The sequence below is a fragment of the Anser anser genome, assembly GCF_964211835.1.
Source record: "Anser anser genome assembly, chromosome: 1".
In the NCBI taxonomy this organism is placed as follows: domain Eukaryota; kingdom Metazoa; phylum Chordata; class Aves; order Anseriformes; family Anatidae; genus Anser; species Anser anser.
In genome coordinates, this window is record NC_139720.1 from 151,504,257 (window position 1) to 151,517,051 (window position 12,795).

Genomic DNA, 12,795 nt, shown 5'->3' on the forward strand with positions numbered 1-12,795 from the left:
CAATATATGATTTTGCATATTTGAGGGAAAAAGGTACACATTTAAAATATGACAATATATTTGATTGTGGCTAATAACATGTTCAATATAAAAGCAAAATACGGGCTTTGGAAAGCTAGATTATTTGTATTAGTCTGCATGAAAAGCAAAGGTATGTTATGGTAAGTGATAATGTATTAGTCAACACTGAATAAGCAGAATTTTTTGAAAATGGGAAAGCAATTCAAAACAGCAAAATTGTGTTCACACGGCAATTTTAGCTCAGTGTCCTTCTAAATCCAATGCCTCCTTGAAAGTAATGCCTTTTCTGTATTCGATCCCTTTAGCTGTTTGATCTTCCTCCTCCCTTGAACCTATGTGTTCATTTCCTCATCAAGGCATCAATAGACAGATGAGAAAAACAAACAAAAAACTAAAAAACTTTCATTTGGTAGCTCTTCAGACACCTTAGTTCCCTTGTCTGAGTCTCTTGTGTGTGTGCAGAAGCAGAGGTGGCAGCAAAACAGAAAGAGCAGGAACTATATGGTCCATTTGTCTCAGTGACAGTACAGATCTTTAAAGGAATTTTGCATAAACATAGCTGACACTAACATTCATTTTTGGTAAGGCTTACATCTCTAGCACAGATTGCATCTGGATGAAAGGGTCACAGTCTCAGCAAAGGAGTTGGGAAAGAAGAGACAATGAAACTTTGCCATTAGATTACAAAACTATTCATCAGACAGAAATAAGACTCAGGATAAAGGGAATTCTGCTCAGGAGAGAAATGTTGGTGGGTTGAAATACCTTAATTACACAAGTGTCTTTAGGTGAAAGCTCCAATATCTTAGTGGACAGTGGCTACAAAGGCAAAACATTCACCTTTTGTTGTCGATGAACTGAACAGATGGGGGAAAATGTTTTGATTACTTACATACTGATGCCTGAAGTCTGGTTAAAAAGATAATCTCATTTACAAGAAGAAATTCTGCCATTATGACGTTGCTGAATGCTTTCATAATGACTTGTAGATCAGAAAAGTTAAAATAATTGATTGTTAATAGAAGAAAGAGCTAGGGAGGGAGAAGTATTTCATACCAAAGACACAATCGTTCATGTTAGATTTAACCTAACATGGCAATCAAATTGGTCAGTAAGACTTCCAGAGGCACAACACTTGCTGTGTGTAGTATGCTCTAGGCAAAAGAAGGAAATGTTTCTGTCCAAAGTTTCATACGACTCATCCCTTTTACTGTTTGTTTCTATTACGCATCCTATACATCCATGATATCCTTGTCAATACTGCATGTTCCTGGGTTTATTCTGCCACTGAATATCTTTCAAATTGAACTGAACTAAACATCAATCCAGTAGTTTAGCTGTGTAGGACAAGAGCATGGCTTGAAGTTTCCACCCAGGAATCAGTTTTATTTGGCGTTAAATATTTCTGTAGTTTAAGCACCTCTTTCTTATCTTCATTTTGGGTAGCAAAATGTCTGTGTATTCTCATTTGGTCTTGATCACAGTCTTCATTAAAACCTTATTATTAGCTTCTATAGTGTTTTGGATGTCATCAAGAAATCTTTCATTTTCTGTAATCTTACATTCTTGTCTGGATTTAGACTTAATTTTTACTTTCAAATTTATGTAAAAATTCTCCAGATACCTTTTCTTTTCACTTTTAATATCTTCAGTGGAAATTTAGCTATTCTGTTTTGTAAATACTCCTACACTTCTTGCTTCTATTATTTACTGTGGTAGCTCATTAATCATATTTTCTTCTTTGCTAAGCAAAAGAAATTAAGAAGGGTGTGAAAGAATTTTCTCATCGCATTTTCCACTCCCATTTTATCTCCTGCAAACATGCTAGATAGGAACATGAAAGGACCAGATATCTTCAAAATTGAACTTGTTCTTTTTAAAAAGAACTTTTTCAAGAAATGCCACTATTGCTGCCAATTCCTCAGACATATGTTCAGCAACTGCCAGAAGGCTGTTTTCAGGGTTATGCTAACAATCATAAAATGATGTTGTGAAATACACACTTGCATTTAAACATGCAAACAGTCATTATACATACTTTCAGACTGTAGTTCTTCATATCATTTTGTTTCTAAGGAAAATTGTAGCCATACTAATTCATTCTTTATAATAGGAAAACCCAGATGGTAGAAGGTTTTTCTCAGTGACGATTGTCATTGTGTTCTTCTTAAGTATAGCAGAAAAAAAAATCATTAATCAAAACATAATTTGACAAATTCTTGATTATACCAATATGACTAATAGGAAAATAACAGTCATTGAGGAAAAAAGGTACACATTTAGAATATGATTTTGCATATTTGATTGTGGTTGATAACAAGCTCAATATAAAATCAAAATACAGGCTTTGGAAAGCTAGATAATTTGTGTTAGTCTGCATGAAAAGCAAAGGTAAGTTATGATAAACAATGATAATGTATTAGTCAACACTAAATAAGCAGAATGTTTTGTCTTCTGAGGTTTGCATCAGAATTTGAATATGAAAAAGTGTTCGTTCAGTGTACTACTAAGTATTAGCCAAGAGATCCAGTTTTGTGCATTGTTACTCTCACTCCCAGAAAACTTAAGATTTTGGTGGTGAAACAAAGTATTTTTGAAGGATATGGGTAATATGAGATTTAAAAAAACTGTAAGTAATATAATTATTAATCAAATGGTATACGAAAATAACAGAGTTGTCTCAGTTCTTGTGGAAGTAATTGTACATTTTGCCATCATGAACGGATATTTTAAGGAAAAAGTCATAGAAAAGAGATACAGGTTTCATCTGAGAGGTGTACACCTGTTTTGTAGTGTGGTAACAAAATATTCCTGAGGAAAGAAAATAAACAGAAAGCCAAAGGAAAATGTGAAAATATCTGCTTCTCTTCATCTTTTCGTCACTAAACATCCTCTCACAGATACATTGTCATTTAATTCTTCCTAGTATTTCAACAAGTTTACTACTGATTTATTCCAGTCATAGACGATGACGTTCATTAAATTAACATATGTTCAACCATTGTGCATTAAGTCTCTGTAATTCATAAAAAAACATTTCATTATAAGTGTTATTTGTCATCAGTTAGAAAAAGTGAAACTTAATTTATTCACAACACTTTTCTGTGCTTTCCAAAGCATTTCCAGCGTGAAATGCTGAAAGGATTAAAGGTTGGTGTCAAATGTAGTTGGTTGAAATTTTCTAGTTTAGATTATGTTGTATTTCTATGAATTTCATATGGGGTGAGTAGTTATACAGAAATACTGACAGAAATAAATATGTTTAATTTCAAACATAACAGATATATTTGAATTAAGTATATAACTTAGAAAACAATATAAAGCAAACCTAATGTGGTTATTTCTTTGATAAATTCATACTAATGGATGAAGAATATTTGGAAGAACATTGTAAGATTTTTGGACCAAAGCTGACCCATTCTGGCAGGTGTAGTATAGTAATACAGCTCTTGTGATTAACACAAACAGTACTTTCATCAAGAATGTAAAATATTTTTTTTTTAAGTCAACAGACTAAAACCAGAGAAGTATATAAATTATTATATAAAAAATATTTTACAAATTATTAGGAATGTTCTTTTTTAATTTCAAAAACACTTTTCTGTAGATGAAAGACAATGATTAAAATTTTAAATGCTTTTTAATAAAATCCTGAAAAGGAGTAATTACATTTAAACACCTTTGCCTTAATGTTTTGTTGGTTTTTTGTTTGTTTGTTTTCCTTTGTTTGTTTGTTTTGTGTTATTATTTTCAATACCTGGTTGGTTTATCAAAAGAAACTGTGGTATAGCTCCTTCATTTAGCTAACATCACAGCATTGATAAATAAAGCCTTCTTCTTCATGCAACAGGTCAGGCTAAGTTGGCAGTGACAGTGGACCATTGGCCTGTCTCTGAAGATTCGGCTGAACACAAGTACGAATGACATTTTTGCTAATACTTCCATAGCTACAGTAGAGAAAACAGATCTACAAAAATGACTGTCTAATAATGATTATCTTACAATGTTTATACCTATAATGTCAACATAGTCATTTACTAAAACTGAGTACAGAATGGGGCGATTTTTCCGAGTAACTGTTTGGTCACTTTTATTTCTTAAGAAAACGAAGCTCTAGATTCCTATACAGAAGGAGGCGTTTTTTAAAAAAAAAATCCCTTTTCTTAGAAGAAAATGATAAATATAATTTCATTCAGAGCAGAAGGTGTTTTTTTTTTTTTTCAACAAGAGAGCAGAACAGAGAAACCCAACTAGCTGAGACTCAATAATATTGTATAATCTTCTTGAAAAAAAAAAAAAAAATTTATTCTGTTCTCTGCTGAGGAAGGGGAACATTTTTCCACATCCACATAAGAAGAAGTTAGGACTTTTTCCCCCAACATTTATTATAGCTTTCATTCTAAAATTCTATAGTTTTCATTGGCTAAAGAGATAGATCGTCCTGACACTTTTTATTTATTCTAGCATTTCATTACATAACCAGTTAGTATGAAGGAAAGTTAAGGTTAACGTAACTTAAAGCCTAATGTCTAGCCTCAAGGCTTTGTATATACATTATCATCTGAACAACGTAAGCAGAATAAGACACCAGTTTAATTTGTTTATCTCACAACAAGTCTGTTTGAATATTAAAAGTGATAATTATCAGTTTGTTTAGTGAGTTTGTTACCAGCTTCAGTTACTTTTAATTCACTGACCTATTTTTTCCAGATCAGGACTATCTATGCCCAGTTTTGTTGCAGACTTATCCATGGGATGTTGACATTGTGTTTTGCACCAGGTAGGGATCTCTACAAGAAAGGCTTAAACATTCACATGTAGTTAACTGTTTTATTGAGTAAAGGATAGAAATTACAGAAAAAGTGACTGCAGTCTGACTTACCTTCTTCTGCTGGGAACCCTGACTGTTGCAGCATCAGACAAGCCCCTCCTCATAGATCTTGGATCCTATCTGCTGTGAGGTTTTCCAGCCTCAGTGTTCTTCATGTCTTCAAAGCATTTTACCAAGTGAACAAAACTGTCAGTCTTTTACCTTTAAGATAACGAACCTTCAAGATGGTAAACCAAGGTTCACTGAGTGCTATGCTCCTACACATCTCCATAGGAATAATTCTCACAGACATAAATACAGGAGGTATTGTTAAGGGCAGCACATGCTCACAGTACGCGCTCAGGTTACCTAGAAGTCCCTCGCACTAATCAACTCAGCCAAGGCCTACAGTTAAACTCTGCCCAGATTCTGCTTGAAATCACTGTGTCATCATTAGAATATCTTCTGCAGTGGCCCACTACACTTTCTCTTAGAATAAAATCTTTACTGAAAGAAAACCGCTTTTCACTGATACATTTCAGAACTATTTGTTTGGCTTAGCTTTTCTCTTATTCTTTCCCTTTCTTGAGAGTTTTTAATAAATGCCTTTTACGTTTATGTCTTTGAAAATTCCAAACTGTTGTCTGGAGAACCTTGTGACTGATGTTGGTAGTGAAGGAGGTTAACTGAAATGCTCTTAGTTTAAGACTGCTTTCAGTTCTGACCTGCAGCTGAAGGGAACACCTTTTCTCTGTGGGAGTTTACTGTTCTCTCAGACATGCATTTACCTGTAAATAACAAATGCCAATATGGCCAAGCTATTTATGTATTACAGTTGTCATACCACCCAAAGATATTTGAATCTGTAGTCTCTTTCTCTCCACTTTTTTTCTGTTTGCTGTTACAAAATAAGCTAGCAAAAACACATGAACATACACATGCACAAAAAAAGGATCTCCATTTCTGAGACTGAAAGTGAGCTAGAACCCAGACATTTTGATTTCTGGAAGTCAGTATTATTACCTAGAGTTCTCTAACTTCATGTCCTGGTTTATACACACTCATTTCCTTCTATAACCAAGGAATGTGAGAACCTCCAGAGTGGATGACCTACTCCAAAGCCAGTTAATATGTCAGCATATAAACTGGATCATTCATGGTTGTTTCCTGCTGAACTCCAGAGGAATTTTGGGTAAATAATTCGTTTCAGGATGTAGTGCGACTACCTTTATATCTTATGACAGATATTGCAAGAAGTCATAAATCTTTATTTGTCTTTATTTATTTATTTGTTTATTTATTTATTTATTAACTGTTAGACCAGAGCATACTTCCTCTTCTGTCTCTCTTATCTGTTATCCCCAAACACTAGCATCCACTGAAGTGTTAGCATTTTCCACCTTTTTGGCTATGCACACAGAATCACAGAATCACAGAATCACAGAATATTAGGGGTTGGAAGAGACCTTGAAAGATCATCCAGTCCAATCCCCCTGCCAGAGCAGGAACACCTAAATCATGTCATACAGAAAAGTGTCCAGGCTGGTTTTGAAAGTCTCCAGAGAAGGAGACTCCACAACCCCCCTGGGCAACCTGTTTCAGTGCTCTGTCACCCTCACCGTAAAAAAGTGTTGTCTCATATTTAAGTGAAACCTCCTATGTTCCAGCTTACACCCATTGCCCCTTATCCTATCATTGGGTGTCAATGAGAAGAGCCTGGCTCCATCCTCCTGACATTCACTTTACATATTTATAAACATTAATAAGTTCACCCCTCAGTCTCCTCTTCTCCAAGCTAAAGAGACCCAGCTCCCTCAGCCTTTCCTCGTAAGGGAGATGCTCCACTCCCTTAACCATCCTTGTGGCTCTGCACAGGGCTCTCTCAAGCAGTTAAAGCACACCACTTGTGTGATCACTTCAAGTAAAAATGAATTTGGTTACAGAAAGAATTTAATCTATACAACTTTAACTAAAACACAGCAGAAACAGATTATACAAGTAGCCTAGCAAGTTGTCCAAAGGAAGGTGGTTACTATATGTCAGCCTTGGAAGCAAAGATATTTAGGACAGTGTCTCTGCATGACATTTAATGGAAGTGAATAACAGCTTCTAATTCGATGTCTAAAATCTAATTTATTCCTCATTTCTTGTGCATAAAAACACAAGTAGGGAAAGGGGAAAAAGGCTTTGTTAATCCTAAAGTAATTCAGTTCTACTTCTACTGACAGTAAGAGGTGAAGCTATTTTTTAGATGTTTTGAAGACATTATCAATGGAATTCTAAGGGGAACTTCACAGTAGACATCCAGTTTTAGGTGCTGATAATAGCTCCTTAAGACCGGAGAGCTGTAAAAATAGCAGGTTCTGTACCCTAGCATAAAGCAGGTCGATCATTTAGGCATATCATTTTCAAAAGCAATTTTAGAGATACATTCTTCTGCCAGAGACCAAAGAAGCAGGGAGGGGTGGAAAGAACAGTTCCTGCCTAGGAACATATATAAATAATATATATAAATAACCTAATAACCTAATAATATATAAATAACCTGCATTATTAGCTATAATCTTCCTTAGCTGCCTGTTGGATATCAAATACTCTGCTACATACAAGTTTGTTCTTATTTTATGCCTCTAGGCTGCAATATGTTGAATACCTGATTTGATTGTCACACTTTGATGATGGCAGAAACAAACTAATCTAGTCTGGCATAACTGGAAACTCATACACTTTCCCATGCAAAGCTGTCAGACCTGTAGTATAGATGAAGCTGTTTAAGGATTTTCTGCCTGTAAAATGGTATGGGGGTGGGAAGAGATAATTTTAGTAAGTTACATAATGTTATGAAATAGTAAAAAATGAACTGTCACTGCCTCAGTCTTGTTATATCTTAATTCACAGTTGAAATGAGCCTAGACTGTCTCATTTATACCAATCAACCTCCTCCGCTTCATTCCTGAGCTGAATGATTCAGGAAAGCAGGACCCAAGTCTTAACAACCACAGATGTTTGAGAGAAAATGAAGTATATAAGCAGAAAGTAAGCACACTGACCAATTAAGTTACCCTCCAGCTATGTGGAGTTGGTGTTGTCAAGCTTCTGTCTGCAGAGAACCACTTAGCATTCAGGACAGCAGTCTGGGAGCTACTTAAATACATCTCCATCCAGTGTGATACAGCACTTAAATAAGCCTCTTCAGAGTTTTTGTTTGTTTGGTTTGGTTTGGTTTGTTTTTTGAATCTCTGGTGGCCAATAGGGTATGCTTTGGGAGTTTTGAATCTGATGTATTCATTAGTGACCCATTCCATGTTTTATAATGCAATCCTGACACTTTTCTAACTGATACATATCATATTCTGTTGACACTGATAGGCAATAAACATGTTTTAATAGTGCATAGGAAAGTAAAGAATGGCCAGGTGAAATCAAAGATCCATGTAGTTTAGTATTGAGAAGTGTTCATTAGCATGTGCCCAAGAAAAAAGTCAGAAAAGGGAGAAGTCAGCAAAGGGGGAGATGAACAATAATTCTTGCTACCACTGGGAATATGCTTTCCTATTATTTTTAGCTCAGAAACTTTCTGGAATAGCAATGGGAGGGCTGGGAGACGGTTGCTGAGGGCTATTCTTATTTTTGTTCTAGATTACATGGGAAACACATCTAATGATAGCAGTGGGAGATGATAAGAACACCAGTGTCATTTAGCACTTGAAATATATCTTCTGTGCAGAACTCCAGAGCCTGTCCATCGTGTGAAATAACCGAAATTAAAGACAGAGAAATGGTAACATGAAATAAAAAGTGTCTGCAATGAAATTAAGAGATGAATGAAGAATTCTGAAAGTATACAGATGGGACAAGTTTTTGTCTGGAACCAACCTACCTCAAAACTATTTGAAAGACCATGAAAAAAGACTGCAATTGAAATATTAAATTTTCAGCAATCTTCTGGCTTTCATATTGTCTATCAAATATACAGTACAAATAATATGAACAAGGGAGCTGTACCATTAAACAATAGAAAGTATTTCAAATTTGTCAGATTGTGATGTTTAAGTAACATTAAAAAGATCTTAAATTTCAAATACAATTATTTCTCTCAAATGTGAATTAAGTTCTGTTTGTTTATTTGTTTTATGACAAGCATATTATCAAAACTCTGTATAAATCTAAACGCCTTTGAGGTAGTCTTTGCAAGTGATAATCAATGGACATGAATAAATTGAACTTTGAATTTGGTGCCCAATACACATGGGCAAACCATGTTATAAGACAAACTGTGCTTTGTTTTTGTGTGTGAAAAAAATGAAATGTCTCTTCAAAATAAACTATTCTTGTTATTTTTGACATAGGAAAATGTGTAAGCAATAAGGTAAAAGAATACTAGAGAGAAATGTAAAAGGGTTATAGCAATTCAAAGGACAGTGACCCCAAATTTTGTACCTAATAAATCAAGATTCCTCCTACATCTTCCCCTGCTAGTAGGTGCCACGAAATGTAGCCAAAAGGATATGTAGGATGTATTTCTAAACTCTAAACATATGTATGTATATATAAAAACAGAATAGGAAAAAGGCAGGTCAGATGTTATAATAAACACTACCAAAACTTCTGTCACACAAGGTGGGGAATAACCAGCAGTTAAACAAGTGTAATTTCATTTGAACTAATATTTGTTGAAATTTCTGGTTAAATGATTTTAGCATGTCTAACCTGATGGAAACCTCACAGCAAGCCAATCAAGTACTGCAAAGCCGTATATCTGTTAGTACTGACATGTAGCACTGACATAATTTCATAATAGAATTCAAAAATCAGGAGGCCTCACTCATACTTTACTGCTAATTTTTACTTTTTATTGTGCAACCAGTAAAAATTGGGGATAGAAGGAAGGGAGAGAGAAATCCTCTTTCAAAATAATACACAGAATGAAGAAGCAATCAACTGAACTTTTTCTATTTTTATCTGTAATTGATTTTAAATTAATCACATAATTTAGGCATTTCTTAGTTGCTTGGTATTTGTTTGGGATATCCTGTACAGCTGTAATTCACTAAGTTTTGAAAATATATATTACTAATTGTTCTTTTGTTAAAGTGATTACAAATGGAAAACATAAGTGTAGTGGACAAATATCCTGCATGAAAAGGTAAAGGGTGGAAGGGTGGAAGGGTGGGAGGAAGGGAGGGAGGAAGGGAGGAAGGGAGGAAGGGAGGGAGGGAGGAAGGGAGGAAGGGAGGAAGGGAGGAAGGGTGGGAGGGAGGGAGGGAGGAAGAAAGGAAAGGAAAGGAAAGGAAAGGAAAGGAAAGGAAAGGAAAGGAAAGGAAAGGAAAGGAAAGGAAAGGAAAGGAAAGGAAAGGAAAGGAAAGGAAAGGAAAGGAAAGGAAAGGAAAGGAAAGGAAAGGAAAGGAAAGGAAAGGAAAGGAAAGGAAAGGAAAGGAAAGGAAAGGAAAGGAAAGGAAAGGAAAGGAAAGGAAAGGAAAGGAAAGGAAAGGAAAGGAAAGGAAAGGAAAGGAAAGGAAAGGAAAGGAAAGGAAAGGAAAGGAAAGGAAAGGAGGGAGGGAGGGAGGGAGGGAGGGAGGAAGTTTCTTTGAAGTTATTTGGAACAAACATTTCAAATGACATATTTTCTTGATTTGAGTTTTCCTTTAAAAGTATTGTCTTCTTTTCTCTTTCTTTTCTTTCAGTTTCTTTGCTTCCACTAAGGCAATAAGTGGCATCTCAAGTATAGATTTTTTTTTAATTATCACAAAGAAAAAAAAAAGAGGAAAAGTTCCCCATTGTAGTCAGAGACAAAACAGAATGAAGAAGCTATAACACAGTTCTCTTTAAAATCAGTTTAAATCTTTAGTAGCTTTGATAACTTTTTGCATTTTGACAGAAGTCTATATGTTTTCTAAGGTATTTTTCACTTAAGGATTATTCCTCTGTGAAGCATTAAACTGCCCTCCCTCCAACAAACAAACAAATAAATGCTATTTAACTCCTATTAATTATAGAATAGTTTAGGTTGGAAAGGACCTTAAAGATCATCTAATTACACACACACACCCCCTCCTCTCCCACCTGTGGACAGGGACACCTTCTACTAGACCAGGTGGTTCAAAACCCCATCCAACCTGGCCTTAAACACTTCCACTGATGGGGTTCAACTGCTTCTCTGGGCAGCCTCTCCAGTGTCTCACCACTCATAATAAATAATTCCTTCCTAATATCAAGATCAAAATCTATCCTCTTAATTTAAAACCATTACCCCTTGTCCTATCACTACACTTTCTGACAAGGAGATCCTCTCCAGGTTTTTTGTAGGCCCCCTTCTGGGAGCCTAGTGATACATTAACAGCTAAAATTTTAAATATAGAGTCCAGGCTGTCTAGCATACATCTAAAATTATTGGTGCTTAATGAACCATTCTTCAGACAAAATGCTTATGCATATGGTCCTCATATAGCTGGCACTGGAAGATCAACTAGGATGCCTTGTTTTACATGGTAACGGTTTTCTCTGATCATTTGCTTTGCCTTGATGAAGCTAAAATTAAGGTATCTACTCTACAGTGTATAGTGCCATCTGTAGTCAATTGAAAGCAGTAGGTAATCAGGGTTTTTCTTCCCATATAATCATAGGTGTCTGCAACAGGAAAGGTGAATATTTCTTGGAAGGTACCTTTCTGACTCTCTTGACTTCTGAGGGATCTTAGATGACCAAGTTAGCCTACAGACCTCAGCCAGTCATTTTACAAGTAGCCGACATAAACCCCTTCACAAAAACCTGGGTGGTGGCAGCTTCTTGGCACGGGTACTTTGAAAGTTCTACCCTGCAGTTACATGTAACAGAGAACAAGGGATCTGCACTATATTCAATTAAACTCTGATATCTTTTAATTAGCACTTAGTTCATAGCACATTAATTTACTGTTCTCACATAAAATTCTTTTTGTGGTGAAATGTATTCATGAATGGAGGGAAAACATGGAGCTTCATATCCTTAAATCTTACAATAAAGCAATAATGAAAAATTATATAAACACCTACTTTTCTCCAGCAGGGCAGCTTAAGCTATTTTAATAGTCTCAGAAAGAATGAACCTAACATTAAGTGTATCATGCATACCAACAGAAAATGACAGCAGAGGGCAAGTTCATTTAATCATGCAAATCATATGAATGATTCTTGGAAGGGGCAGCCAGGCATCCTCTAGTCCACCTGTCTGCTCTAACTCCTGCACAATAACATGTTGTGTAATAATATGTCACGTATCCCAGTGCAGCTATTGACCCTATGTATATTCATTTTTTGGTGTAGCTGTTGTGAGTCCAGTGTCAGCTGGAACTCTGGATGGACCTTATAATAACCTCTGTGTCTGGGCTTTGGCCAAGAATCTGGAGAACATGTCAACAGGTCTCTCTCCCCATCTGGTGTGTTAATTGACCTTTGTTCTGTGACAGACTGCTTCTATTGTTTAGTGTTATCATAAGCCTATGAAGAATAAGAATGCTAGCAGTGAAGAGAGGCCAGGGACTGCCAAGGATGTATTTAAGTTCCATAAAAACCTGAGGAAGGACTCTTATAATAAAAGTTCTGTCAGTGTGGCTTTATCACCACAATCTGTCACTACACCTGGTATAAGATATTGGTGAGTTTTTGCAAAGACAGAGCAACAAATTGAAAAGGGAAAGCAGTTTCATTTCCATCTGTAAATAAATGTATTTGTCACAAAACAAGCTTGAATTAACTTGATATTCATCAGGCTCTTACAGGAGCAGTTGATATTTCTGAAAAGTGAGCACAGAAAGGCAAAGATATTGCAACATTTAAGTCCCTCTATAGTTTGTCAGAATGCTTCCAAGTAATTTTCCACCCATGTAGCATAGAAACCAACTGAATAAGGATACATCATATCAGACACTTCCCTGTGTTATCCTATACAAGTATTTCTAATATAATATTATGCTACATAATGTCAGT

At 35.5% G+C, this 12,795-nt stretch overlaps 1 protein-coding gene across 2 annotated transcripts in view; it reads left to right on the top strand.

Moving 5' to 3' along the window:
- The window catches only part of NALF1 (NALCN channel auxiliary factor 1), a 517,684-nt gene that overhangs the window by 430,320 nt on the left and 74,569 nt on the right, over positions 1-12,795 (top strand). Inside the window, exons 10-12 of one of the 2 annotated variants that reach the window (XM_083845998.1) lie at positions 3,872-3,935; positions 4,732-4,801; positions 8,471-9,982. The exons of the other annotated variant lie outside the window; for it this stretch is intronic. The gene's annotated coding sequence lies outside the window, so the exon portion shown is untranslated. Of the gene's footprint in view, positions 1-3,871; positions 3,936-4,731; positions 4,802-8,470; positions 9,983-12,795 lie in introns of those variants that run through there. 2 annotated transcript variants of the gene reach the window in all.